The 26,696-nt window shown below is 43.3% G+C and overlaps 1 long non-coding RNA gene across 1 annotated transcript; it reads left to right on the plus strand.

Moving 5' to 3' along the window:
- On the plus strand, positions 1 to 24,814 carry LOC123281696 (uncharacterized). Its single transcript, XR_006521359.2, has 4 exons — positions 1 to 125; positions 688 to 822; positions 3,086 to 3,230; positions 24,763 to 24,814. It is a non-coding gene; the product is annotated as an uncharacterized lncRNA (long non-coding RNA).
- The last annotated feature ends 1,882 nt before the right edge of the window (positions 24,815 to 26,696 follow it).

Genomic DNA, 26,696 nt, shown 5'->3' on the forward strand with positions numbered 1-26,696 from the left:
CTGTGTTTCCACCCGGGAGATGGAGCACACCCTCTCTGAAATGGTCATTCTCCCTTCAATCAGTAACGTTCAGGTTAAGGGGAAGTCAGAACGGCAGCTCTTCACGAGTCTTCAAAGGCAAGGTGGTAAGGAGAGGTGATGGGGGATCCGCAGACCTAAACGTGGATGTTAGTCAGAAAGGGGTAGCTCTTATTGTGAATTTCAAGCTGCCTTTCAACTACTTACTATCTTTCATTTCTCCAGTAATAGAAAGGAATTAGTAATTTCTGTGTATTAATATTTGCCTCAGAAGAGTCTGTTCAGGGTTAACGTTATAGCATGAAAAAATGCTTTGCATGGAGCATATTATCTGGGGATTATGCATTTTCTGTGTTCTACTCCAGGGCCTAAGCCATTGATAACGACTAATGACATAGTCTCAGAGGAGGACAGAAAAAAGAAATGTGATGTACACTAGTTCAACCACATGAGCCAGAAATCTTCCAATCCACAAATGTTCTTTACCCACTCAGTTTAGTAAAGTCTGGATTAAATAAAACCTTGGGTAATGGGATATTATGGCTTACTGAAATTTTGGGTCACCAGAACTTCTGTTCCTTTGCAATACACCGTATAGAAAACCTTTAGACATACCAGTGCCTTAAAATGTCATCTTAAGATAATTGGGTCTTTTTCTCACTGATCCAGGTATTGTGGTAGCTCCTTTCTGAATATTCATTCTTACTGTGTAATGCTGAGGAAGATCGTCCCGAGGGCAGACTGAACCGATGCTCAAGGCTCATCATAGAAGTCACTTTGAAAAATTGCCTGTGTCTCTGATAGGTTAGTTTCTTTTAGTTTACTGCTTTCTCCATAATGGAACACAGACAATTAATCCACTATGAAACCAAGGTCTATTTAGTATCTGGATGACTGACATGTGCTCCAACACCCCACTGTCTAGCACTGTTTAATACTTTTTAAAAAGGAAAAAAATATATACTATGTACTATAGAGTGTATGAAAGAACATGGGAGGTGGAAAAGAAAATTTAATAACAGCCACTGTTTATTCAGATATTTCTATATTGCTACGTATTGCTAAGTGTTTGCCTGGATTATTTCATTTAGTACAACCGAGAACCTTATGAAAGAAATGTCACATCGTGGTCGCCCTCAGCTCCAATTTACTGATAAAGAAATGGAGGACCAGAAAGGTTGGGAATTCCCAGGGCCACCCAGCGAGAAGGTGCTGGGGGGCTCAGATTTGAGTGCAGTTCTATGTGACTCTGATGCCGTAATGCTGGTGATGGATGTGCTGTGAAGCGATGTGTAACATAATGGCATGTAATAACCTCCTGGTAGAAGGGAAGCTGCACTTTCAAGGCAGGCTGAACTCCCTGAAAGGCCTTTTCTTCAGAAGAGGAAACCACACCAGACGGAGAAGTGACGTTATACGGAGACCCTTTGGTTGGGCTTGGTCTAGACCCAGCTTCTGATGGGGTGTGGCCTGGGGCCTGCCAGCCTCTGGGGGGTGCGTGGAGAGGCCACAATCCTTGTCATCGCTGGCTGTAGCTGCTGGAGAGGGGCTGTCAGGCAGCCACTTGGGGTAAGCTGCTGAGAACAGGGGGCTCATTCTTCTACTCAGCCAGACATGAGGTGGGATGGGTGGGAGGCTGGGGCGGAGGACAAGAGTGGTGTTCTGCCCGGGAAGGAGCTGTGTAGACCAAGGGTGAAGATGATGTTCTATGAGGCACTGCCACACTGCCCCTCCTTGGCTTTCTGAGAATGACAGTATTGGTTTAAGTGGGCAAATGCTGTTATTTACACAGAGTTCTACCATGTATGCCTTCTGAGATGCTCCAGAGGCACCCACTGGGTGTGCTTGTCACTCTGATGTGTGATAAAGGAAACACCAAGCCCATTGCCTTCACTCGTCCAGTTTAGAGTACGCTGGAGATAACTATTTTAACAAAAATCTTGAACATTTTAATGTGAAGCTTTAAAATTAAGCAAAAGTTACAGTGGAGTATAGTGGAAATATTGTCATTTACAAGACTGGCATAACAGAAAGTGTTATTTCAGAATAGCATAATCCTCTCTCTTTTAAAATGGATTTTCCTGATGCTGCTGCATCAGATTGGACCTCAGATTCCAGAATCCGCAGCGCTGCCTCACCACTCACTCACATGCAAGAGGGCAGCTGTAGGAGTCAAAGGACCTTCTGACATCCAGAGCCAATGCTGCCTTTGGCCGGCCGTTGGAACACTGTCATCAGACATGGTCCATGTACTGATGAGGAACCGTGCTTGGTGCTAAGCAGAGATGCATCGCTTCAAGCACAAGAGAGGCAGCTGGGAAGATTGCTCTAGAGGATTATAAAGTCACATCAGAAATAGAATCTTTGAGAAAGGGTGGAAGGTAAAATCATTTTCCCTTCGTATAGCAAATCTCAGCATCTAAGACCCCCAGATTTCAATGGAAATCCTTTAAAAGAGATGATAGAAGAAAAACATCAGGCACACCTGTCGCATCAATATCACTGAGCTATGGTAATATCCGTGCAGTGACCTCCGGATGGCCTCGTGACTGATGGTAAAGCACCTGAAACCCATTAGAGGATTTTATCATCTTCATAAAACCTGACCCCAAAGCAATTTGTCATTTGCCTTTACAATGAAAGCAGGAGAAATTTTTGTAATATCTGACAATAACCAAGATGGACCACGTGGGAATAAAGAGGAAGACAAGTTGCAGCGGGGGATGACGTGCCCTTAGCCTGCCCTCTCATGAAATTCTCACAGGTTAAATGAGCTGTGTCACTGTTGGAAGGCAGAATAAGAATCAGCAGTTAACGCATCCAGAGCGAGAGCTGATCTTTGGCGACAGGTGACATGAAAATGCATTCTGACTTTCTAAGTTTTATGCTATGGGAACTAAGACTTTTAGGAGTCACAGGAAGTACAAAAGAACTCGAGAGTGCTCAAGAGATGCGCTTTATCATCCAAGGGAGGAGTTTTCCTTATTGTTAAATTTATTAATAATTCACCTAAACGTTTCCAGTCTAGGAGTTATCTAACCAGTCTGTTTGTCTTTCTTGATGGGAGCCTCTATCTGCAAGGCTTTTGAACCCTGTGTCTCCTGGTATGAGAAGAGAATTTTGAGTTAAAAGACAGCAAGAGAACTTGCCCAATATCACCATCAAACTAGAGACCTAAGCAAGCTGTGGAGACGAACTCCCGCGCCCGTGAGGTGAGACAGGTTTTTCTTATTGAAAACGTGGGTGCAGGTGTTGGGGGACCCTCACAGCTTCAGCCCTCCAGTAGTTGGTTGAGAGAGGGTGAGCCACTTCTCTATGAGCAGAATGGATGACAGCCCTGACCATCTTGGGTTTCTCCCTCTGCTTATACCTATTTGATGTGCTAACGATTGTGTGGGGTTGGGAGTCTAGCAGAGATTTCCAGAAAGGGGTAAAAAATCCCAGAAGGGAAATACAGGACCAACTTTGTCCTTCTACATGTTCCTGTGCATGGAAGGAAAATCCGAGATTAAGTGGGAAAATACTTTTATTTATAGAGTATGAAAAGCTTCATATGTCCACTGCAGCATGCACTCAGTGTTCTGTTCATTTTCTGTTTTCAGGCTTTTCAAAAACTAATTTCCAAACCACATAAACAACACATTTAGGTATATAAACACAAAGCATGAGTATAAATTTTCTAAGTATGCAAATACATAGGAAAAGTTTCTGGAAATCTCTACAGTAGAATGATAATAATGGCTAACTCAGTAGAAGGGATGAGAGAGGACGGATGGAGGAGCCAGGCTGGAGCAGGGGTTGGTCAAAGGGGACTTTTGCCTTATTTGTAACATTTTAATATTTTACATGGAGAAGACTTTTTACTCATTTGCCTTATTTCTAGAAACCTCTGCAGGCTTGCCAATTATTCCTACACCTCAGCATTCCCCACTTGGGAGTCCAGTTGAAAAATTCAGATTTGGGGAGTTGAGTATATGCTTTTTGACCAAAGGATTATGTTATTAATAAAAGAAAGCAGCCTACTGGAGTTCGATAGAATCAGATTGGTAACACTCCCCATAGAGTCTTTCCACAAATAGATAACAATCCACTCTCTTCCTCCTCCTTGGAGAATGCCGTTCCAAGGCCTGATTTCTGGTCCTAAATAGAAAGCCATTGTTGCAGGCTCCACTCAGTCTAGTTGCAAGGACAGATAGGAGGCCTGGAAAGTCCCTCCATCCACTTAACACAGAACAACTGATTCTCAGAACCAGATGGGAAATGGAGGTGGGGCAACACGGAAGCCAGCCAGCTCCCTTCACCTTGGCCTCCCTGCTTCCCAACCGCTCCTCACTGCTGGAGGCGCCATGTCCTCTCAGCCTGGCCCAAACCCTGCCCTCCCTCTGGCTCCTACTGCTCTTTTCTATGCACCTCGTGCTCTAGCCAAAGGAAACCACGTCCTGTTTCCTGAATGTTCCCATGCTTTCCCGGAGCATGCCTTGTTCACGCCTATTCTTCTGCCCACTGAAATCCTACTTGTCCTACAAAGCACATCTCCAGCGCCAGAGTCTTTCTGAATCTGCCCAACCAGACGTCATTTCCTCCTCCTCCGACCCCTGTCCTCATCCGAAGCTTCTCCACGTCTAGTTAGAAATGCACGTGTCTCGTTCTCCCTGAGTGAGTGTGAGCCCCGTGAAGGCAGGGTGGTGTTTGGGCTCACATTCCATTCCTATGTCCTTCCCATATGCGAGGCCTCATTCTAGGATCTGGAGAAATAAAAATGGACAAGGAATTGCCCCATTCTCCTGGAGCTCATACTTTGGAGATTTCGGTAATTACAATGCTGTTGGGTTAGGACAATGGACCCCCAGCTCTCAAATTCACAGACTCTGTTCACTGGAGGCCCTCTAGGAACACAGGAGCCTGACCTCTTCTTTGCAAACTCTGAAACTTCTCGAAACTGAGAAGAAGACTCATTCTGCACAGGGTCAATGGACCCGGGTAGGATGCCGGAGGGGAGCCCAGCTTTCCAGTGGAGAGGGAAGAGAGCAACGTAAAATGACGCAGAGATGAGCAATTCAGTCATGGAAGCAGAATCAGTAACTTACCCATGTGATCACTGGGGAGACCAAGAAGCATGCAAGTCTCTCTGCTCCCTGGTGTGTGTGTATGCATGCACGTGTGTGCGTGTACACGTGTGTATGTGTGTGTGTCTGAAGAGAAACAGCTGTTGGAAACCCATGGTACTTCAAGTCCTCACATCGCCTTCCTTCCTGGATGGGTTGGGGGGCCCAGCTCTGGCCACAGGACTGCTGGGTCCTGTGGGCCCTTCCCACCAGTGGCTTTAAGGCCTGGCCCCCATTTCAGGGTAGATGGAAGATGGAGACTCCAGCCTCCGCCTAGCTCCTTGCTGTGGGCACTCTTAAAAACATATTTGGCCTTTAGGAGAATAAAAGAGAAATGAGATGGAGCTAGGCTGTGCCCCGGGGAGCTGGCAGGTGAGGGTAGAGATGAGAAGGATGTAGTTCTGGCGGTGTCAGTGTCCCAGAGGAGAAAACTGCCACTGGCCTTGTGTAAAGTACCTTGCACGGTAGTCAGGCATCTGGCTGAGAGTGGACTCTGGAGTCTGAGTGCCTGGGTTCAAATCCTGGTTCTGTCACCTACTGGCTGGCAGCCCTGTGGCAGTTAATTTAATGACTCTAGGCTCCAGTTTCTGCATCTGTGAAATGGGGACAGTCCATCCTCATAAAGTTGCTGTAAAGGCTTAAATGAAAGTGCTTAGAGCAGCACTTGGCACAGAGTGAGTAATCCATAAATAGTAGCTGTTCTGATGAGAATGGGACGCAATGAATCCTAGATCGCGTCTTCTCCTTCTCATTAATCTTGTATGACCAGACCAAATTCAGCCATTGACAAGGATAGCATTAAGCACAGTCCACCTGACTGGGGAGTGCTTTTTCCTCCTTTGGACTAATTCCAAACCTCCCCCACCTCCCCTCAGGCGTCCAGGACCCCCTGTAGTCTCCTTGGCTGGTTAGGTAAGGTACTCCTTCTGGGTACCCATCCAAGGATGCCCACACTAGACAGAACTCTAATTCTGGAGCTAGCGCACCAGCATTTATCTACCCCCTTAGAACTTTATAAACTTAGAGGACAAAAGCAGTGTCTAATTGCTTCCTTTCTTTTTCCTTTCACAAACATTTTTTAGCAGGTTCTTCTTCCGTGTCAGATGCACAAACATTTGTTCATCATCTGTGTCTTTCTCTAGAAAGCTGTTTTTCTTAGTTGGAAAGGAGCTAGCATTCATTCGTGCCCGTGAGTTTCTCCTTTTGGCCTGAAACTCTTGCCTTATCTAAGTGATGGTGACATTTTAGGTGTTGTGTGTTGGCTAGAGAGAGAGACGTTTTTGAGAAGGAGGTATAAAGCTGGTCCAGAACGGTTCCTGCCAGCGCTTGGATTTCACACCACAAAGGCAACCTGGGACTCTGCTTTTGTAAAAGTCACCGTTGGCACTCAGACCCACTGACCAGGCTCCATTTCCTGCACCCACCAAAGGGGATTTGACATAAAATTAGTGCAACCTCATTTCAATCAATTTTAACCAATATTTTTATATTCTAAAGCACAATATCTGTAATATCCTGGAATATTGAACAAAAATGAAATTTTGGCTTTGGTTTATACGCGTAAGCATAGAGCAATTTGGTGCCTTTCTGTTTGGTTTAATTGCATTTTTACAAATATAATTTGATCGCATTAGAATAGATTTGTAAAAGGACAGATTAGGAAAGACGAGGATGGCAAGGAGTGAATAAACCGGGAGATTGAAGAAAGCTGACATCAGAATCGTAAGCACTATAGTCTACGAGGCAATTCCTCATAAGCACTTCATTTGAGGCTTAGAGGACATAAGCGTTATCCCACCCATTTTATAGATGGGAACACTGGGGTGCGGGGGTATCTGGCTTTCCACAAGGACTTGAATTTTTATAGATGCCATACTTAGTGCCTATGCCATACTGCCTCTCGAAGGAGGTAGTGAGGGTAGAGGCGGACAGGAGACGGGTGCCGACGAGCTTGAGGTGAACACAGAGGGTGCTGGCATTGGGCCAGCAGGAAACAAAGCCAGAACTGCTGCTGACCAGCTGCCAGCACAGCTGTTATAACTGCCACACCTCTCTGTGAAGGGCCAAGTGGGCCGGGCTGGCCTGGGCTATCCTGGTCTGCCTTCAGACCCAGGCTACAGTCTGCTCTCTGTGGACTTGTCCCATTGCCCCATCACCGGGAAAACCAGGAAAAGATATTGCTGTCCCCTAAGTGCTGAGAGACCTCCTCCACCTCCACCCCTGCCTCCCGCTTCTGACCTTTTCACCCCAGAGGCACCCTGCAGCGCTCTGCAATAAAGTTATGGATTATTCAGTGACCGTTCCCCTGCTCTGCTCCTGCTGGCTGACATTGCTGACCACTGGGCCCTGAGCTGGGTCAGTGCACAGTCTGGAGTGATCCCTGGTGACGCTGGGAAATGAACCTACGACCTCTGCTTGCCGAGGGTCAGTGAACTTTCTGGTGGTGCACGGGTCCATCAGAAAAAAGTCAGCAGGGCCAGCCGGGAAAAGTGCTGACAATTGTGGGCATTCGCAAAGCAGCCTCCTCACACGGAAGACTGATAGCTATCTGTCCTTATCTCAGCTTTCCCAGCTTCCACAGCCCGGCCCTTTACTTTGAATAAGCAAATTGACATTGAGGTCATCTTAAATTAACCAATCATATTCCCCAGGTCATTTTCTCAAGGAAAGAGTTGAACCCAAAGACGGGTGTGTATCCTTTGAAAGGATCATAAATCTATGCTTCTCTTGGTTTTTCTTTCCATTTTTCTCTTCCCTTTGTTACGTATGCTTTTATACTTATCCTATTGTCTTTCATTGATATTTATTTTTCTATTTGTATATTTAATTGAATATGTAGTCATACTCTCCTGATATATTTATAAATACTACCCTACTTACACAAATACTATGTGTTGAGGTACGTGCTCAGAGCCGTTACAGACACAAGGAGAGGTCTTTGCCCCTAGGAGAGTCTGGTTTGATCCGGCAGCTAGAATACATGCACAAACATCCACGCGACAGATAGGATGCAATAAATATCACAAAAGGGACATGAAGACATTGCTATCGGAGTATAGAGGAGAGTAAGTCCATGTTCAGACTGGACCCACTTTCAGACGAAGTGATCAGGGAGGCTCAGGAGGTATGACATTTGGTCCATGAACTGACCATTGATGACTGAGGTGGCCTGGCATTGGGTTCTTTCACAGGGTCTGGTGCAAAGTGACACCTCACACATTCCAGGTAGAAAGAGCAGCGTGAATAAGAATGTGGACACAGTGAATGACAAGCAGCCTCGTTTTCCTTCATTGATTCTTTTGGCAAATGTTTATTGAGCATCTACTGTGAACCAGGCAGGCTTGGCTCTAGGTGTTGAGGATCCAGGAATAAAATAAACGCACACAGTTCCTGCTGTCACTGGCCTTACCTTCTGGTGGCAGGAGAAAGACACTCAACAAAGAAAACTATAACATACCAGGTGGTGTTAGGCACTGAAAAGAAACGTAAAGCAGAATACGAGGGCAGAGAGTGACAAGGGAAGTGTTGTGTTAAAGAGGGTAGTTGGGAAAACCATTCTGACAAACCAAAACTTGATGGAAGAGAGAGAGGCCACCATGCAGATTTCAGGGGCTGAAACCCCAAGGCAGAGGGAATAACAAGCGTGGAGGGAACACACTGGGTGTGTGTGAGGAGCACAGACGAGCCAAAGGGGCAAGTGTTTGAGGGGGTGAAGTACAGGGGACGAGGCTAGAGAGAGCGTTGGGATCACATCCTGTGGGGCTCTGCACACCGTGGTAACGGCTTGGTACTTACTCTGACCACTTTGAGCAGAGCAATGACATGATCTCACTCATACTTCCAGAGGAGACTAGACTGCAAAATAGGCTGAAGCTGGGAGATGAGCTAAGAGTCCTATAGTTTTCCTTTTCCTGGAGCATGGTGTACAGATATTGTGCATAAGGAACTAGTTTATTTTTCCAGGAAAAAAACCTGGAGGAGTAATTTGGAACCAGAACATGGAGGTTCCGCCTTGAGAACCAGGCCAACGACATTTTTGGAGACAGCGAGGAGCCGTTGGAAGAGTTAAGCAGCTAAGTGCTATGATTGTTGTTTAGCTTAGAAAAGCTAAACAGGGCTCAGATTCTAGGACTTGAAGGGTGTGGGTCCTGTTTCTGCCAGTCTCCAGCCCTGAAATCTTGGGCAACCATTGAACCACCCTAAACTTTAGTTTCACCATCTGTAGTTTATTCATATGCTCCTCTCCTCTCTATGCTGCCAAGAGATAGTATGAAGATGATGTGATAGGAATATATACGAAAGCCTTCCATAAACCATGACACAGAGAACCATAGCAAGGATGATGATGATGGTGGTGGATTGAAAAGGGGTGCCTGGATGAAGACTTATTGGGGAGCTGCTGCCACCGTCCAGGTGACCGGGACAGGCCTGAGATGAGGTGATGGGAGTGGGAATGGGAAGGAAAAAGCAAATGTCAAAGACATTGCAAAGGAAGAATCTACAGGTCTGAGGGATGGGCGGCGAATACTCTGTAAGTGCTATAGTTAGGGTCAAACACTCAATCCTGCAGCCTGCTGGGAGACTTGTGAGTTCTCATGCAAGGTTATAGTTGCCACCATGGGCTTGCTGCAACGATGGGCAGAGGGATAAACATGGAGGATCAAAGGCTGGCCCGGTGCAGGAAGGAGCAGCAGAAGATACACTGGTAGAGGAGATGTAGGAATAACGGTCAGAGAGGGAAGAAACCAAATGAAAATTGTAGCTTGGGAAAGGGGGCAAAGAAAGGCTGTACAGAAGATCCCTGGTGAGGTGAGAAATATGACAGCTTGGATATGAAGATCAAGGAATAGGAAAGACTCCAATGTCAGGGGTTTTAATGTCAAAGACAAGAAGTGGGATGAGAGGTATCAGAAATGGGGCCACTGGGAAGGGAGGTAGTTTTAGGAGGGAAGATGCTAAGTTTGGACATTTTCAGCTTACAGTACCATCAGGACAGACAATGAGAGCTATCCTGTAGGCAGTTGGACACATGAGATGGGGCTCAACACGAGTTGAGTTGGTTGAATTGACTATAGACACGTAAGAGATTAATGCTTGTAATGAGGGTTTAGATGGAGTGGGAGAGTAAATGAAAGGTCCTGGGAAGGAGATGGGCAGAGGGAAGCGTGCCGAAGATAGAGACCTGAAGGCACCCACAGGTAAGGTATGGGAGGATGAAGATGAAGGGAGATGCAGCGGTGACATAGCATCAGACAGAGAGAAAGGCTGAGACATGGAAGGCAAAGGAATTATTTTAAAAAGGATATAGTGGTCAGAAGTGTCCAAGATCATTATATATTAGAATATTACTCAGCCATAAAAAGATGAAATCTTGCCATTTTTGACAACATGGATGGACCTGGAGGGTACTATGCTAAGCGAAATAAGTCAGACAGAGAAAGTAAATTCTGTATTATTTCACTCATATGTGGAAGATAAAAAACAAACAAACAAAAAACAAACACATAGACACAGAGAACAGATTGGTGGCTGCCAGAGGGGAAGAGTGGGTGGCGGGAGGGCATAAGGGTAACGGGGCACATTTGTACCATGATGGATGGAAAGTAGACTTCTGGTGGTGAGCATGATGTAGTGTATACAGAAGTTGAAATATAATGATGTACACCTGAAATTTATATAATGTTATAAGCCAATGTGACCACAATAAAAAAAAGGTATCGAAAATCAAAGAAGGGCTGAGAAGAAGACAACATCAACCAACCTGCTGAATTTGAATTTGGGACAGAGGGTAGTGGGAGAGCGTGGCCAGGGGAAGGAAAGGAGGAAGAAGGAGGGAGTGGAGGAGAAGCAGGAGGAGTGGAAGGGAGACTGAGACTTTGAAAGGGGAGGTCCCACCTGGAGGTGCAGCGCAAACTTCAGAAATGGAAGAAGGGACTGAATGGGTGGACACAGATTTTAGCAGGAAAATGGCAGAGTCTGGACAAGAAGGTAGATAGATACGGATTAAGTTTAAGCGAGGGATAGTTTTCCGGGATCCCTAAACCTGTTGATGGAGGAAGGGAAGGAAGACTGCAGGCCTTCAGCGAGTGGCTGGTGTTCCTGAGCACCGAACTGAACATCCACCCTCTGAGCCAGGACTCGTTCCCCACAGAGCCTTGCATCTCCACCTCCTTCTGCTGCTTTGGGACGGAAGCTATACTAAATTACAATAAAATGTCTTATGTGACTAAATGTTCCTTTTAAGGTAAACTGACATAAACAAATACTGATTTATAATGAGGAAACAAAACCCTTAGCATCATGAAATAATTTTCTTCCATCCTTGTGGCCACATGAGTTGCTGACAATTCCCAGGACTTGGTAACAGACCTCATATTCGGGCCATTCATCACAGACGGCTCCAACCGGTCACCTGGTTCCTCACAGCTTTCATGAATGGAGCCTCTTGACATCTCTCAGTTAGATGGCCCGTAGATTCCTCATTTCCAGAAACGAGGCATCTTGTTTTCATTATCAGCTGGTTTACGAAAGAATTGACTTCCGAGCAGAATACACCCACGCTCCCTCCCTTGGCGTTTATTTGGAACCAACAAGCCCTCCTGCTCGGTACCAAGGGAACAAGAACATTTGTGAGTCTCTTGTAGTCTGAAACCTTGGACTCGTAGCCACAATACAATAAAAAACATACAGTTTTCCCCTTTGTCTGTGCGAGGTCTTTCAGAACGACGCTCCCCTGTCCTGTGTTTCATAGCACTAAACATCAGCCATTTTCAGAGACTCTGGCATATTATAAGTATTCTGAGAATGAACTTAATGTGTATTTTAAGCAAGTGTTTCTTTTACTCAACTGTAGTTCATTAAGGGTTCCTGAGACCAAGTCCTTATCTATGTCTACACAGTCTTGAAAGAAAGTGACGCATTCCTTTCATAGCTTAGTGAAAAGGATAAGCGACAATAACAAAAGGATCACTTGGCTCACCTGCCAAACCACAGCCCTTTTTCCTTGAACTAAGGAAAGCACATTGGGATGGGTGATTCATCCAGGCCCTGCGGTCACCAGCTAATCACACAATGTGTGTGCTCCGACACTGAAGACAAGAGCTCAATTCAAATTCCATCCTGCTAATCCCTCGCTCCACCCTGAAGCCCGGTGAAGGACGCCACAGAGTGTCTAGGAACTTTCTGCCCATGTCTTAGAAGCCTCCTGCCCATCAGTGATGCTGACAGCAGGATTTCACTCTTGCTGCATGAGAAGGGAGCGAGCCTTCCAGCCTTTCACCAGCTGGCATGGAAGACCTTGCCTCCCTCCCCCGCCGGGCACCTGTCGACACATCTGATGATAACACTCAGGCCACAGGTGAATTGTGTTCCTGACTACTGGATGACAACTTCTGTCAAATCCCGGGTGACAGGGCCTCTACTGTCTTCCCTGCTCCTCGGGGCTGGAGGCTGGAGGCTGGAGGACAGGATGTCTTTGCCTGGCTAGGATTCTGACCTCACAGGCAAACTATCTTTTGCCTGTTTTGAACCATATTTGAGGTGCTATCATGCTCTCCACTGGGAGAAAGAAATGTGTTGCTTCCAAAATAATTTATTGGCAAAAGTCTCTCTCACCTATATCTATAGACTAGGGAATACTTTGAATTTAATATAGAAAGTAAAGTAGAGAAATGAAGCAATTATCCTAGGGGAAAAAGACACTTTTTGTTGGAAACGTTCAACTAACTAAAGCCAAATATGTATGTGGAGGAAAGGGCGCAGTAGAATTACAGGGATAACTGTCCCAATTCATTGCTTTACTTTGCATGTGTAGACACAAAAGCGTTCAGTATTTAAAGTATCCGTTATCCTCAAAAATGAAACCCCAGCCTCTGTGAACTCACTCTATGTTAGAAGGCAGTGTCCAGAAACACTGGAACCACGCCAGCACCATTGTTTGCTGTGCATTTTGGTGTCACTGAAGTCAGAGAGAAATTTGTTTTGAGGATAATGTGCCATGGCGCTTTCACACTGAGGCGTGGGAAGGTGGAAGTTTCGAGCTCTTCGTGGCAAGCCCTTTCGCTCTGTCTTGAGGGAAGAAAGAAGTACCTCAAGGGCAGAGCTGTGCCTGAAATACTTCGCTTTCAAAAGCTGCAGAATATTAGCATTTCTCTTGGACTCTGTATAAGAGCTATACGACTTGGTAGACACACTCCAGCTGATAAGGATGACATCTAGAACGGAATCTTAAGAGCGTCTCAGATAGCAGAGGTGGTTCTAACCTCTAACTCGCTTAAAAAGTCCTGGAAAAAATGTGCTGGGTGAAATAAAAGGGTACCTTTGGTTTGGAAAGGGGAAGCCAGCTTCGGGGGGAAGATAAAACCAATGCTTTAAAGATTTCTTTCTCGAACCACGATTTTCTTGAGAAAAGGAATAAAAGAACAAGTCTTTTTTGCAAGTGAGAATCAATCCGACAGAACTGGGTTAGATATTAATAAAATAGGTAAAGATGGTTTTGTGTTGAAATTGGCTACAGAGCCCTGTGAAAGATGGAAATCATCTTTTAGGGGACCACTTACTCATCACAAGGATGAGATTTTCCCTTCCGATCTTTTTTCTCTCTTTTTTTTAGCTTCCTAAGATTTATTTCCAGCATTTAAAAATTAGTACCATTTCTCACTACTGTGTAGGAGGGACAGACACATGGGCACAGCATTGAGAGACATCACGACAGGGGCTGCTGCGGGGGGTTGGACCCCAATGAATACAGTTGAGGGGAGGGGGAGGGGAGTTCTGCTTCAAGATTGCGTGTAGCTCTCTGAACCAGAAGGAAAACGAACATTCTCTCAGGCCATGCTGAGGGTGGGTTGCACAATTAAGGTTTTTGACCTGGACAGGCAGACCCAAAGACAGAGGTACTAGAAGCCAAGAAAGTACCTGTTCTTAGTGTAGGGTTGAAATGTGTGGTTTTGGAGCCCAAATGCCTGGCTTTGAATCCTGGGCTCTCATTCACTAACTCTGAGTGGGGCAATTTACTTGGCTTCTCTTTATCTCATTTTCCTTGCCTATCAAATGAGAAAAGTAGAACCCATCCCAGAGGTTGTTATGAGAATTATAGGGGCCAACATGGGTCAGGTGCTTAGAACAATGTCTCACACATCATAAGACTCAATAAATGTCAGTTCTTACTCGTTTATATTTAGCTGGGTGAAGGCCTGACCGCGGGATGAGCTGAGCTAATGTCTGGTCCACGAAGGTGCCAGTGTGCTCTGGCTTCCAATGTGGTCTGAGAGGGGAGGTGGGTTCTGTTAACCAAGCTTTTCAGTTTAACTGGCACCCAACACCAGGAACCATTGAAGATTTTAACACAAATGTACAAATATCTAAGTGTTCGTGTTAGGAAAATAAGTATGGAAGGGAGAGACTGGAGGCAGAGACCCCACTGGGTTAGATACCAGATCAACACAAGGTGGACATAAGGGAAGACATGTTGTAGAAAAGAGACCATTGATTCTTATTATCTTTAAACTAAATCAGGGTATAGGGCGTTGCCCTGGTCTCTGATGCATATCCAGAAAAAAAAGAAGATTATCAGAAACTAAGGCCAGATGTCTGTCCCACCCAGAGACTAGATATCTGCCTCACCCAGGAACCAGATGCCTAAACCCCCCTCTCCAGACCAACCCCCTGTATAACTGGCCTGTAGTCTTTGCTCTGTATAATGGTTCTTTTGGACATTAGTCAGCCATCTCCCCCTCACTAGCAAGCTGTAATAAAACCCTTTCTCTCTTCTCTTCTACCACTTTGCCTCCTGACTATTGGCATGTCTTGCAGTGGGCAAATGACTCCCATTGGGGTGTAACAGGGCAACGCTAGTGTAGCTTAGGTTTTCTCTGATAGGGCCTGAATTGTGGAAGACTAAAAGGGAAAGAGCGTGGGGTGTGAAAAGATGTGAGAGGGAGGAATAAAGCAATATCATAAATCAATGATGTCAAGGTTTCCTGCCTCGGTGTCCGGGAGAATGCCATGCCAATGAGCACAACAAGAAATGTATAGTTCCCAAATTTAGCTGAGCCCTCAATAAAGCTCAGTCCCTCAAGAGAGGGATAAATGAGGTTGAATCAATTGCCAATGGCCAATGACTTAGTAATCATGACTTGGTGGTGAAGCCTCCATAAAAATCTAAAGGACGGCTTGTCAGCCTTTTCCAAGAGCTTCCACATTGGGGAACCAGAACACTTCCATGTGCCACTGTGCTAGGCCCCAAGCCCCATGAGGACAGAAGCTCCCTTGTTTGGGACCTCGCCCTATGTATCTCTTCACCCAGCTATTGATTCGTGTCTTTTGTAATAAATCAATGATCTAGTGAGCAAATGGGTTTTCCTGAGTTCCATGAGCCATTCTAGCAAATTAATCGAATCTGAGGAGGGGGTCGTGGGAACCTCTGATTTATAGTCACAAGAGATTTTCATATATTGAGGTGTGTGGGTTAACTATTCGGGTTCAAAACTGACACAGCTTGAACTAAAGAAGCCTGACGTAATGGCCTATCAAACATACATTGTACATCTGCTTTAACCATTAAAGAATGCACTCTCTTAAGATGCATACTTCCCCTCCTGCACCCTATTGGTAATGCCCTGTTGGTAATGCCGGGATTAGGCCCCTTTCCTGGACATCAGGGTCATGTTGACCTGCTAATTTGCAACTGAATATCTCTTTGCAAACTTTGAATATGTATCTTGGGCGTGTTTAATGTGTGTTCTTTGTCCTAAAAATGTATAAGCGGGTACTGAAAACCACGTTTTTCCAGAACACTTTCTTCCTTTCTGGAAGAGCCTTCCTGAGTTATAACCCTCAGTTTGGCTGAAGTAAAACTCACCTCTCTCTCATATCTGTAAAATGGCTATTGTTTATTTTGTGTTGACAATAGCCAGTTGCTCAGAAGGATGGGTAACAAACTGGACTTGCGCTGGCATCCTGAGTTGGAGGGGGTCGTCGGTAGCCTGTCCGTCAGAAGTGATGCGGGGTCGGTGAGCCGAGGAGTCGAAAGAAAGATTTCTTGGACTCTCAAGATCTGGCAGTAGTGCTGTTTTACTTAGAGAATAGAATAGCATGGGGACAGGACCCATGGGCAGTCAGAGCTTCTGCTGCCGCTGCTTCTGCTGCCCCCGCTGGCATGGAGACAGGACCCATGGGCAGGCAGAGCTGGTGCGTGGGGACAGGACCCACGGGCAGTCAGAGCTCCTGCTGCTGCCCCGAGTTGAGGGTTAGGGCTAAATTTAAGGCATAGGTATGTGAGTCATCTCTTTACGAAGACAAAGGAAGGAACGTGAAAAAAAGTTAAAATGGTATCAGTGCAGGTGGGGTCTGGTCGTTGGGTGATCCCATGACTTTTAGACAAGAATCGAATCGGATTAAGTAAAGGTCAGAAGCCACCCCCTTAAATCAGTTACATGAGATTGCCAGACAGCAACCAACTTAAGTTCTTGCCTTCCCCATTAACAGTTTCTAGGGATAAGGTCATCTCTCTTCTTCTTTCTGGTAAAGAGAGGGAGGCACCTTTTACAGATAGAGATTTACCTTACAAATGTAAATGTGTCCCAACAAGGGCAAGTTCCATTCCCCAGAGCCTCCTTCCCTGTCCCAGTTTATCAAAAGCAATCAGCCCAAAACAATCCCGATGCTAAAGAGTCATATCTTGGGGTGGCCAATTTCAGGTCCCTACAAGCTCATCCCCCATTTCCTTCACAAATGTCTCTCAAAAGGGCAAGCAAAATTCCAGTCCTCGGAGCCTGCTTCTCATCTGTAGTTTTAAAAGTAACCAGCCTAAAATCCTCATCAAGAAGCAACCTGAGCTTGTGACAGGCGTCCGACGTAGAGGACAGTCTTGTTGGGACTGAGCCCTTTAGCTGTGGAATCGGATGCTATCTCCAGGTAGACAGTATCAGAATTGGCAGTCCAAGAACTGCTTGTTGGTGTGAGTAAGCCTACACAAACACACACACACACAAACAGATACACACACACACAGGTTGGAATTGGGTCCTGGAGCTCTTTGCAGAATCTTCTTACATTCCCAGCAGCAATGATTCAGAGTTCCATTTCTTCCACATACATGTTGACACTTGGTTTTGTGAGTCTTTTTAATTATAGCCACTCGAGCAGACATATAGTAGTATCTCATTGTGGTTTAAATTTTTATTTCTTACAATGACTAATGATGTTTATCTTTTCGTGTGCTTATTTTCCATTTGCCTGTCTTCTTTAGTGAAGTGTTAGTCAACTCTTCTGTCCCTTAAAAAAATCAGGTGATCTCTTATGGTTGAGTTCAAAGAGTTGTTTTCATCTTCTGAATACAAGTCCTTCATCAGATATATGTTTTACAATTTGTTTTCCCCAGTCTGTGTCCTGCATTTTTATATCCTTAACCATGCATTTAGAAGGGCAAAAATTTTACATTTTGTTTAAGTATAATTTATCATTCTTTTTTCTTTTATGGTTCATGATTTTGTGTCCTGTTTAAGAAATCTTTGCTTAACACGACTTTTTTCTTATTTTTTACTAGAATTTTAAAAGTTTTAGCTCTTACATTTTGGTCTATAATCCATTTCAAATTAATTTTTATGTGTGGTGTAAAATATGAGTCAGAATTCATGTTTTCACCCCTTATGAATAGCCAGGTTTTTCACCACCATTTGTTGAAAGACTGTCCTTTCTTCATTGAATTCCCTTCTTACCATTGTCAAAAATCAATTGACGATATCTATGTGTTTAGTATTGATAGATTCTCTATTGTATTTCACTGATCTATTTGTCTATCATTATGTCAGAACTGGTCTATGGTTTTGATTATTGTGGTTTTATAGTAAGTTTTGAAAATCCAGTATTGTAATTCTTCTACCTTTCTTGTTGTTTTTCAAAATTATTTTGGCTATTGTAGGTCCTTTGCATTTCTGTATAAATTTCAGATTAAGCTTCTCAAGTTCTGTAAAAACGATGCTAGAATTTTGACAGGAATAATGTTACATCTATAAATCAGTTTGGGGAGAATTGATATCTTAACAATATTAAAACTTTCAATCCATGAGTATGATATATTTCTCCATTTATTAGGTCTTTAAAAATTTCTCTCTGAGTTGCATTGTAGTTTAAAGTGTGCAGAACTTGTTCATATTTTTGGTAAATTTACCCTGAAATATTTTATTTTTTTGATGCCCAAATAAATGATATTATTTTTAAATTGTGTTTTCCAATTGCTGCTAGAATATAAAAATAAAATTATGTTTTGTGTACTGATTATATAGCCTATGGCCTTTCTAAATTCTCTTATTAGTTCTAATATTTCTTCGTAGATTTCATAGGATTTTCTATGTACACAGTCACGTCATCCGTGAATAAAGAGGGTGTAAAATTTTTCTTTTCAATCTAATTGACTTCTCTTTTCTAGTCCTATTACAGTGGCTAGAACATCCAGTACACTGTTGAATAGATGTTGGGAGAACGGACATCTTTGTTCTCAGTCATAAGAGAAAAGTATTCAGGCTTCAACCATTAAGTTTGATCATAATTGTAAGCTTTTTTCCATATCAGATTGAAGAAGTTTCCTTCTATTTCTAATTTGTTTAATTTTATCATGAATAGGCATTGAATTTGGTCAAATGATTTTGCTATGTCTGTTAATATGATCATATGGTTTATCTCCTTTATTCTGTTACTATGATGACTTACATTGATTGATTTTTATATGTTAAACCAATCTTGTAGTCCTGGAATAAACCCCAATTGGTCATGATATATTATTCTTTTTGGGGAATTGATGTGCTAATATTGGGTTAAGGATTTTTGCATCTATGATCGTGGACATAGGTCTGTAGTTTTCTTTCATTGTTATATCATTGTCTAGTTTTCATATTATGGTGATGCTACTCTTGTAAAATGAGTTTGGAAGTGTTTAACACTCTCTTTTCTGGAAGAGATTCGTGCAATAGATAAACTCTCTGCTTAAATATTTGATAGGATCCGGGTCTGGAGTTTTCTTTGTGGGAAGGTTAAGTATAAAATCAATTCCTTTTACTGATATAGGGATATTCAGTTTTTAAATTTCTTTATGGGTCAGTATTGCTAATTTGTGTATTTCAAGGAATTTGTCCATTTTATCTAGGTTGTAGAATTTATTAGACTAAAGTTTTTCATAATATCTTATTTCCTTTTAATGTCTGTAATATCTGTAGTGGTGTCTCTTTTCTACACTTTATATTGGTAATTTGTATCTTCTCTCTTTTCTTTTTCTTGATCAATCCAGCTTGAGTGTATCAATTTTATTGTTTTTTTTAAAGAAATAGATTTGGTTCATTAAATTTCTTTATTTTCTCTTTCACTGCTTTAGCTACATCCCACAATTTAATTTCCAAATATTTGGAGATTCTCCCGATATCTTTTTGTTATTGATTCCTAACATAATTTGATTGTAGTCAGAGAACATATTTTGTACAATTTAATTATTTTAAATTTATGGACTTTTTAGTGGCCCAACATATGGTCTACCTTGGAGAAAGTTCCACATGTCCTTGCAAGAATGTGAATCCTGTGTGGAGTATTCCATCAACGTCAATTAGGTCCAATTGATTGATAGTTTTGTACACTTGTTCTATCAACTCTTGAGGAAAGAGTGTTAAAATATCAAACTATATTCATGGGTTAGTCTATTTCTCTTTTTGCTTCATGTGTTCTGAAGCTCTGTGATTAGGCGCATACGTATTTAGATTGTTGTCTGTTCTTGATGAATTTTTTTTTATCACTATGAAATGTATCATATTTAAGACTACCGTTTTGCGATTTGTTTTCTATATATCACATCACCTTCTTTGGTTTTTTCTTTCTTATTTTCCTTCCTTCTTTTGGAGTAGTTGTATATTCTGTAGTATTCCATTTTTTCTCCTCTATTGGTACATTACCTGTACCTCTTTGTTTTATTTTTTTAGTTGTTACTTTGAAGATTTCACCATGTTTTCTTAACTTATTACAATTTATCCTGAATCGGTATTACACTACTTCATGTATAAGAACCTTAAAACAGTATAACTTCCATCTACCCCCTTCCTTTATTCTATTGTTGTCTTACAATTTACTTCTTTATAAAGTCTGCAGTATATTATTATTTTTGCCTAGATAGTTGAGTTATCTTTTCAAGAAATTAAGAAAAAAATAGTTATAACAAACTTACCATTTCCTACACTCTTCATTTCTTCATATTGATTCAAGTTGCAATCTAACAGCATTTCCCTTTAGCCAGAAGAACTTCCTTGACTATTTTTATAGTGGACTTATGCTAGAAACAAAATCTCTCAGCTTTCTTTTTTTCCTGAAAATGACTTACTGCTTAATTCTTTTCATATTATATGGTGGTAAAATACACATAACATAAAATTTACCATCCTAACCATTTTACATGCACAGTTAGTAGTGTTAAGTACATTCGCATTGTTGTGCAACCAATCTCAAGAACTGTTTTCGTCTTGCAAAGCTCAAACTCTGTACCCATTAAACGACAACTCCTGATTCCCCCCTCTCCCCAGCCCCTGGCAACGGTCATTCTACTTTTTGTCTCTATGAATTTGACTACCGTAGGCCCCTCATATAAGCAGAATCATAGTGTTTGTTTTTTTGTGACTGCCTCATTTCACTTTGCATAGTGTCCTCCACGTTCATCCATGTTGTAGCATGTATCAGAATTTCTGTCCTTTTTAAGGCTGAATAATATTCCATTGTATGTATATACCACATTTTGTTTATCCACCAGTGGATACTTGGGTTGTTTCTACCTGTTCGTTATTGTAAATAATGCTGCTAGGAACACAGTGTACAAATATCTCCTTGAGACTCTGCTTTCAATTCTTTTGCGTATATACTAAGAAGTGGGCTTAGTAGATCATACTGTAATTCTATTTTTCATTTTTTGAGGAACTGTCGTACTGTTTTCCATTTCAGCTGCACCATTTTATATTCCCATCAGTGTACGAGGGTTCCAATTTTTCCACATCCTTGCCGACACTTGTTATTTTGTTTCAGTTTTTTCTTTTTTCTTAGTAGGTATCCTAATGGGTGGGAGGTGATATTTCATTGTGGTTTTTTTGTACTTCCCTAATGATTAGATGTTGAGCATCTTTTCATGTGTTGGTTGGCCATGTGTATATCATCTTTGGAGAAATGTCTATTCAAGTCCTTCGCTCATTTTAAATTGGGTTACTTCTGTTTTTTTTTTGTTGTTATTGAGTTGGAGGAGTTCTTGATATATTCTGGAAATACATGTATATATACCCCTCATCAGAATACGATTTTGCAAACATTTTATCCCATTCTTTAGGTTACCTTTCACTCTATTCACTCTGTCTTTCACTGAACAGAAGTTTAAATTTTGTTATAGTTCAATTTATCTCTTTTTACTCTTGTTGACTTACTTCTGGTATAGTATTTAAGAAATTATTGCCATATTCAATTCATGGAACTTTTCCTTGTTTTCTTCTAAGAGTTTATAGCTTCAGCTCTTATATTTAGGTCTTTGATCCATTATGAGTTAATTTTTGTATCTAGTGTAAGGTAAGAGTCAAACTTCATTCTTTTACATATGGATATACTGTTTCCCAAGCATCACGGATTGAAAAGACTGTTCTTTCTCCCTTAAATGGTCTTAGCATCCTTGTTGAAAATCATTTGATTATATATGTGGGGATTAATTTCTGGGCTATTTTATTCTATTGATCTATACATCTGTCTTTATGCCAGTATCACACTGTTTTGATTAGTGTAGTTTTCTTGCTTATTTTTGAAGGATATTTTCTTTGGCCATATCATTTTAAAATAGCAAAGTTTTTTTGTTTTGTTTTGTTTTGTTTTTGTTGAGGAAGATTAGCTCTGAGCTAACACCTGTGCCAATCTTCCTCTACTTTATGTGTGGGTCACTGCCATAGCATGGCTAGCGAGTGGTGTAGGTCTGTGCCTGGGAATTATAAATGAATTATATATCTATATTCAGGTGTTTATATGCATATGTTTATATGCCTATATTCCTGGTTCATGGGTTCAGATCCCAAGCAGCCAAATTGGAGTGTGCCAAACTTAACCATGATGCTACAGGGCCGGCCCCCTAAGATAACAAGGTATTTTGTATGTTGGTTTGTTTTGGAACAGGATATTGTAATATTATTTTCTGGCCTGCATTTTTGCCGATGAGAGGTCAGTTGCTGTCTTTATTGTTGTTCCCTTGTAGATAATGTTTATTTATTCATTAAGGGCCGCTGAAGTGTTTCCTTAGATGTGGAGAGAGCACAACGAAATATTTACTTAGAGTTGTAGATTGTAAAATGGATTGGAGTCTCTGTATTTTAGCTTTTTACTAATGGAAAGGGATCTTTTCCCCAATTTGGCAGAAGTGGAATTTAGTGATTGTAATGAAGTAGTCATTTAGGATAGATCATATTTTTTAACTACACTGAAATACCTGAGTTGGTTTCAAGTGAATTAGGTATCTATGTGCATGTGTTTGTAGTATAAGAACGATACCTGAGCCAGAGCTATTTGTAAAGGTCTGTTGTCCAGTAGCTGCTTTACGAGCTGAGCTGTGAGTTGTTCTCTGGCTCAGGTGACAGGTGGAATGTTTAGATGGAGAAGACACAATTATCCCAGAGGGGCATCACCAAGTCCTCATGTTCTGCCTTCACACTGACTTCCAAGGATGACCGAGAGTGTAGATATCTCTTTCCCATAGTAATTCTCTCCCCACCCCCAACTTATCCGCAGGGTGTAGTCGGCACCCAGAGTCCACTTCACAAATATCAGATTCAACATCTTGTGTAAAACACCAAATCGCACTGGGGCATCTCAGCAGCAAGTCTGCTGGGGTGGAGAGCTGGCTCTCCCGCATTCCTCCTGCCCATGCCGCACCTCTTCTGCAAAGCGCGCTCAGACAGCATGCGTGTGTATCCACAGAAACAGGCGGCAGCTAACAGGCATAGGCTCAGTCCAGAAATAGCTCGTATACACTCAAAATGGAAACCTGACTCAGCCCTACACTCTCTTCAAACTGCCACTCTCCCAGCCCTCTGTATTTTCATGAATGGCACCCCACGATCTCAATTTCTCATGCCCCAAACTTGCATCTCACTCTGTATTCCTTCCTTCCCTCTTCCCCTACATCCAAGACCTCAGTAACTCCTACTGTATCTTTTCCTTCAGGAGCCAAAGTTGTGGCTTCATATCCATTTACCTCTCTCCATCCCACTGGTCGAGTGACCATCTTCTGCCCAGACCTGGCAATTGCCTCCCCACTCATCTCCATCATATACCCCTGCTTCCCTCTGACCTGTTTTTCCCAGCAGCCAGTTATCTTTGCCAGATACAAACTGAACTGTGTTGCCCTGTGCAATGGTTTCCCATTGCATTTTGAATACAATTCAAACCTATTTCCACAGCGCCCCGTGAGCTAGTCTCTGTCCACTTCTCCAGCCTCCTGTCCTTCCTCACTTTCTCCCTCACACACTATCCTCCAGCTACACTAACCCCTTTCGTTTCCTTGAACATAGCCCCCCACGCCCCAGCCCTTTGCGCATGTTGTTTCCTTTGCTTGGGACATCCTCCCTTCCCTGTCTGCTTGGCTGACCATTGTTCATTCTCTAGGTCTTCACTTTCCACGAACAATGAACGTCTTGTCTAAATTGATCCTCCCCTATTGTTATGCATCACGGACTCTGTTTGTTTCCTTCAGAGCAATTCGATATTTGTGTGGTCTCTCGATGACATTTATATTTCACTGTGCTGCAAGCATCCATATGTTCACCACCACGAGCCTAGAAACTTAGTGTTGGCACTTAGTTGATTTTGCATAATTGAATTAATGAGCGAAAAGGGCCAGATCAAGTAGATTTCTCATAAAAAGGACATTCTACCCTGACATAAAATCAAGCCTTTGCATTCAAAGCGGAATCTTCTTGTGATTCTCAGGTAGCAATTTTGATCCTGCTTTAGAAAAACCTTAAGGCATGTTCTCCATAAGGCACATGCTGCTATATGAGGAAAAATAGGAAAGATAAAGTTCTTGCCTCGAGGATCTGAGCAGCCTTTCGGCTGGATTGCACATTCTTACTGTAGCAGTTAGGCTCCAGAAAGGAGTGCTGGGCCCATCTTGGCCCATATGTGGTGTAGAGGCCACAAGGGCATCCCCACTGAAAGGCTTCCCCTGGACAAATAAACCTGCTACTCATCAACACTAGTGATTCTGCCCATCTGGCTTGAAGGGAGCACTGTCGGAATTGCCACTGTGTGTTGAACAACGAAACGCATGTGTAAAAAATATAATGATAAATACAAATTTGATAAAGAAGGCCCTGAGGTGTGTGCGCACGTGTGTGCATGTGCAAACAGCACCTTTAACTAATTTACTTTTGATTCAGAGAAGGTTAGAGCTAGAAGGAATTTAAGGATTGACAAAACCACTCAGTGTGCAGATTAGAGGTCAAAGGCCAGTCTTTTAGGTTTGCTGTGCCCAGTGGTGTGTGGCATCCACTGTGGGACCTGGTCAGGCCCCAAGCAGGGAAGGGGGGGCCCCAGCTTTCAGCCTGGTCTTTTCCTTCTCAAGATCTTCCTTCCCACCCCACTCTTCCAGACTGGCTCAGCAAAGAAGAGATGCAGTCACTCTGGAAGAATTTTCCAAGGCGGTAAGTGGATCGAGAGTGGTACCCTTAATTAAAGAGAGAGCACCCAGACGGGCTTTCTAGTCGCTGGAATGTGGAGAACTTTGTTACAGAGTGCGACTGAAAATGCACATAAACAGACTCCCTGGGAAATGAGGTCATTAATTCAAAGTGCAATAATACAAAGTCAGCTCAGTGGGAGCTCCCGGTACTTCCTCCCTCTGCCCGCTCCCCAGTCTTGCCTCTTTGCCTTTTCCTAGCACCGCACTCTAGAAAAATCTCTTGCAAGCAATTGGGAGAAACTGAAGTAGAAGGAGAGGCTGAGATGACCAAAAGGGAGAGATGGAAGGGTAAAGAGGGCAGGGCGAAGGAAGAGGATGAGGGCCCGGAGATGTCAGGGGGAGGGAGCGAAGGGGGTAGTGCAATGTGGTGAGTCCTATGACATCCTCCAAAGCAGCCAAGGAAGAAAATCAGGGCACAGCTATAGCTCTTCTCAAAGGAGAATGCATCCTAGTGGAAAGCTCACTGGGCTAGATGTGGGGGTCCACCATGTAGGTCTGGTCTAGCTTGATTGGCTGTGTGACCCTGTGCGAATCTGTGGCCTCAGCTCCTCCTGGGTAGGGAGAAGGTTGGATGAGAGGACTAGTGTGGTCCTCGCAACTCTGATTTCTAGCATTTCATACTATGAGATGGAGGGAGAACTTGGCTGGGAGGGAAGGCCCAGTGGGCAGATGTCCTTCAAGACTGAGGCTTGTATCCTGTAGTAGCCCATGTGCTATGAAGCGGTCCAGACAGCCAGAGCCAAAAACTCTTGTCTGACCAAGACTTGAGGGTGATTAAAAACCACATCCTCATGTGTCATGAACTCTCCAGAGCAAGAAAGGCCTGTGAGGCCAAAGGTCTGAGAGAGGGATTGTTGGATTGAGATGTGAGGCTGAGACTTGGTGTGGATGGTTTGGAGCCTGTGACAATGCTTTGATAAGCTTCTGGTTGCCTTTCTGGTCTCTTTTTAAGTCAGGACTTTCAGAGGCACTGGATGGGTGTTTCTCTGTATGTGGCTGACCCAATTATCTGCAGGACTCCCAGCCTTGGGCTGCTGCAAGGTGGGATGGACTCGGTAGAGCTGTGGACCCCTCAGACATGTGAGGAGGGCCCGTCTACCTTCTTCTGGTGACAGTCGGGGACATCACTTGGTGCCTGCAAACATTTGTGTAAGCTAGGGGTGGCGCCACGAGGTGCAATGATTTCCTTCTGTAGACCATTCAGGCCATGAGATGAGCCCAAATGCGACCTCTATCTGCTCTGTGGCATAGGGTCGGCAATCCCTTCAACCTCTAGGGCCACTAATGGGGGGGTCCCCTATCCCCCAGGACAAAGAGCTGGACTGTGTATTAGATTGTCTTTCTTTGCTCTTCCAGATGTGTCTGCACTCTTGTCACCGTGCTCTGTGCCTCAGAAGCTGACCCTTATTGACTGAGCCCATGGCTCCTTTGCTCCCTGAGATCCACACACTGAGCTTGGTCAATGGAAGACATTGGCAAGAGTGGGAAGAATGAGATCTGGGCATGGGTTTGATGTCTTCCATTTGCCCCTCCAGATCCACTTTCCCCCATCTCTAAGGAGACTCCTAGAGAGAATATAACTTTAAATGCTACATGGTAACCAGTCACACATGTTCTCAATGACATAATATGTGTCTGTGATCACTACAATAGTCAACTCGTAGAATTCGGGAGGGCTGATTTGAATTGACTGTGACAGATACCTTTGAAGAATTCTGTCAGAGCGAAGCTTTGCTGCCCCTCGTCTCATTGTAAACGTCCCACAGGCAATAGAGATGGAGCTTTGGGTCCTCTGTGGGTCTCCCCACAGAGCACGGGCTGTTTCAGTTTATTCTCTCCTGTAA

This window comes from Equus asinus, chromosome 1 (assembly GCF_041296235.1).
Source record: "Equus asinus isolate D_3611 breed Donkey chromosome 1, EquAss-T2T_v2, whole genome shotgun sequence".
NCBI classification, from domain to species: Eukaryota; Metazoa; Chordata; class Mammalia; order Perissodactyla; family Equidae; genus Equus; species Equus asinus.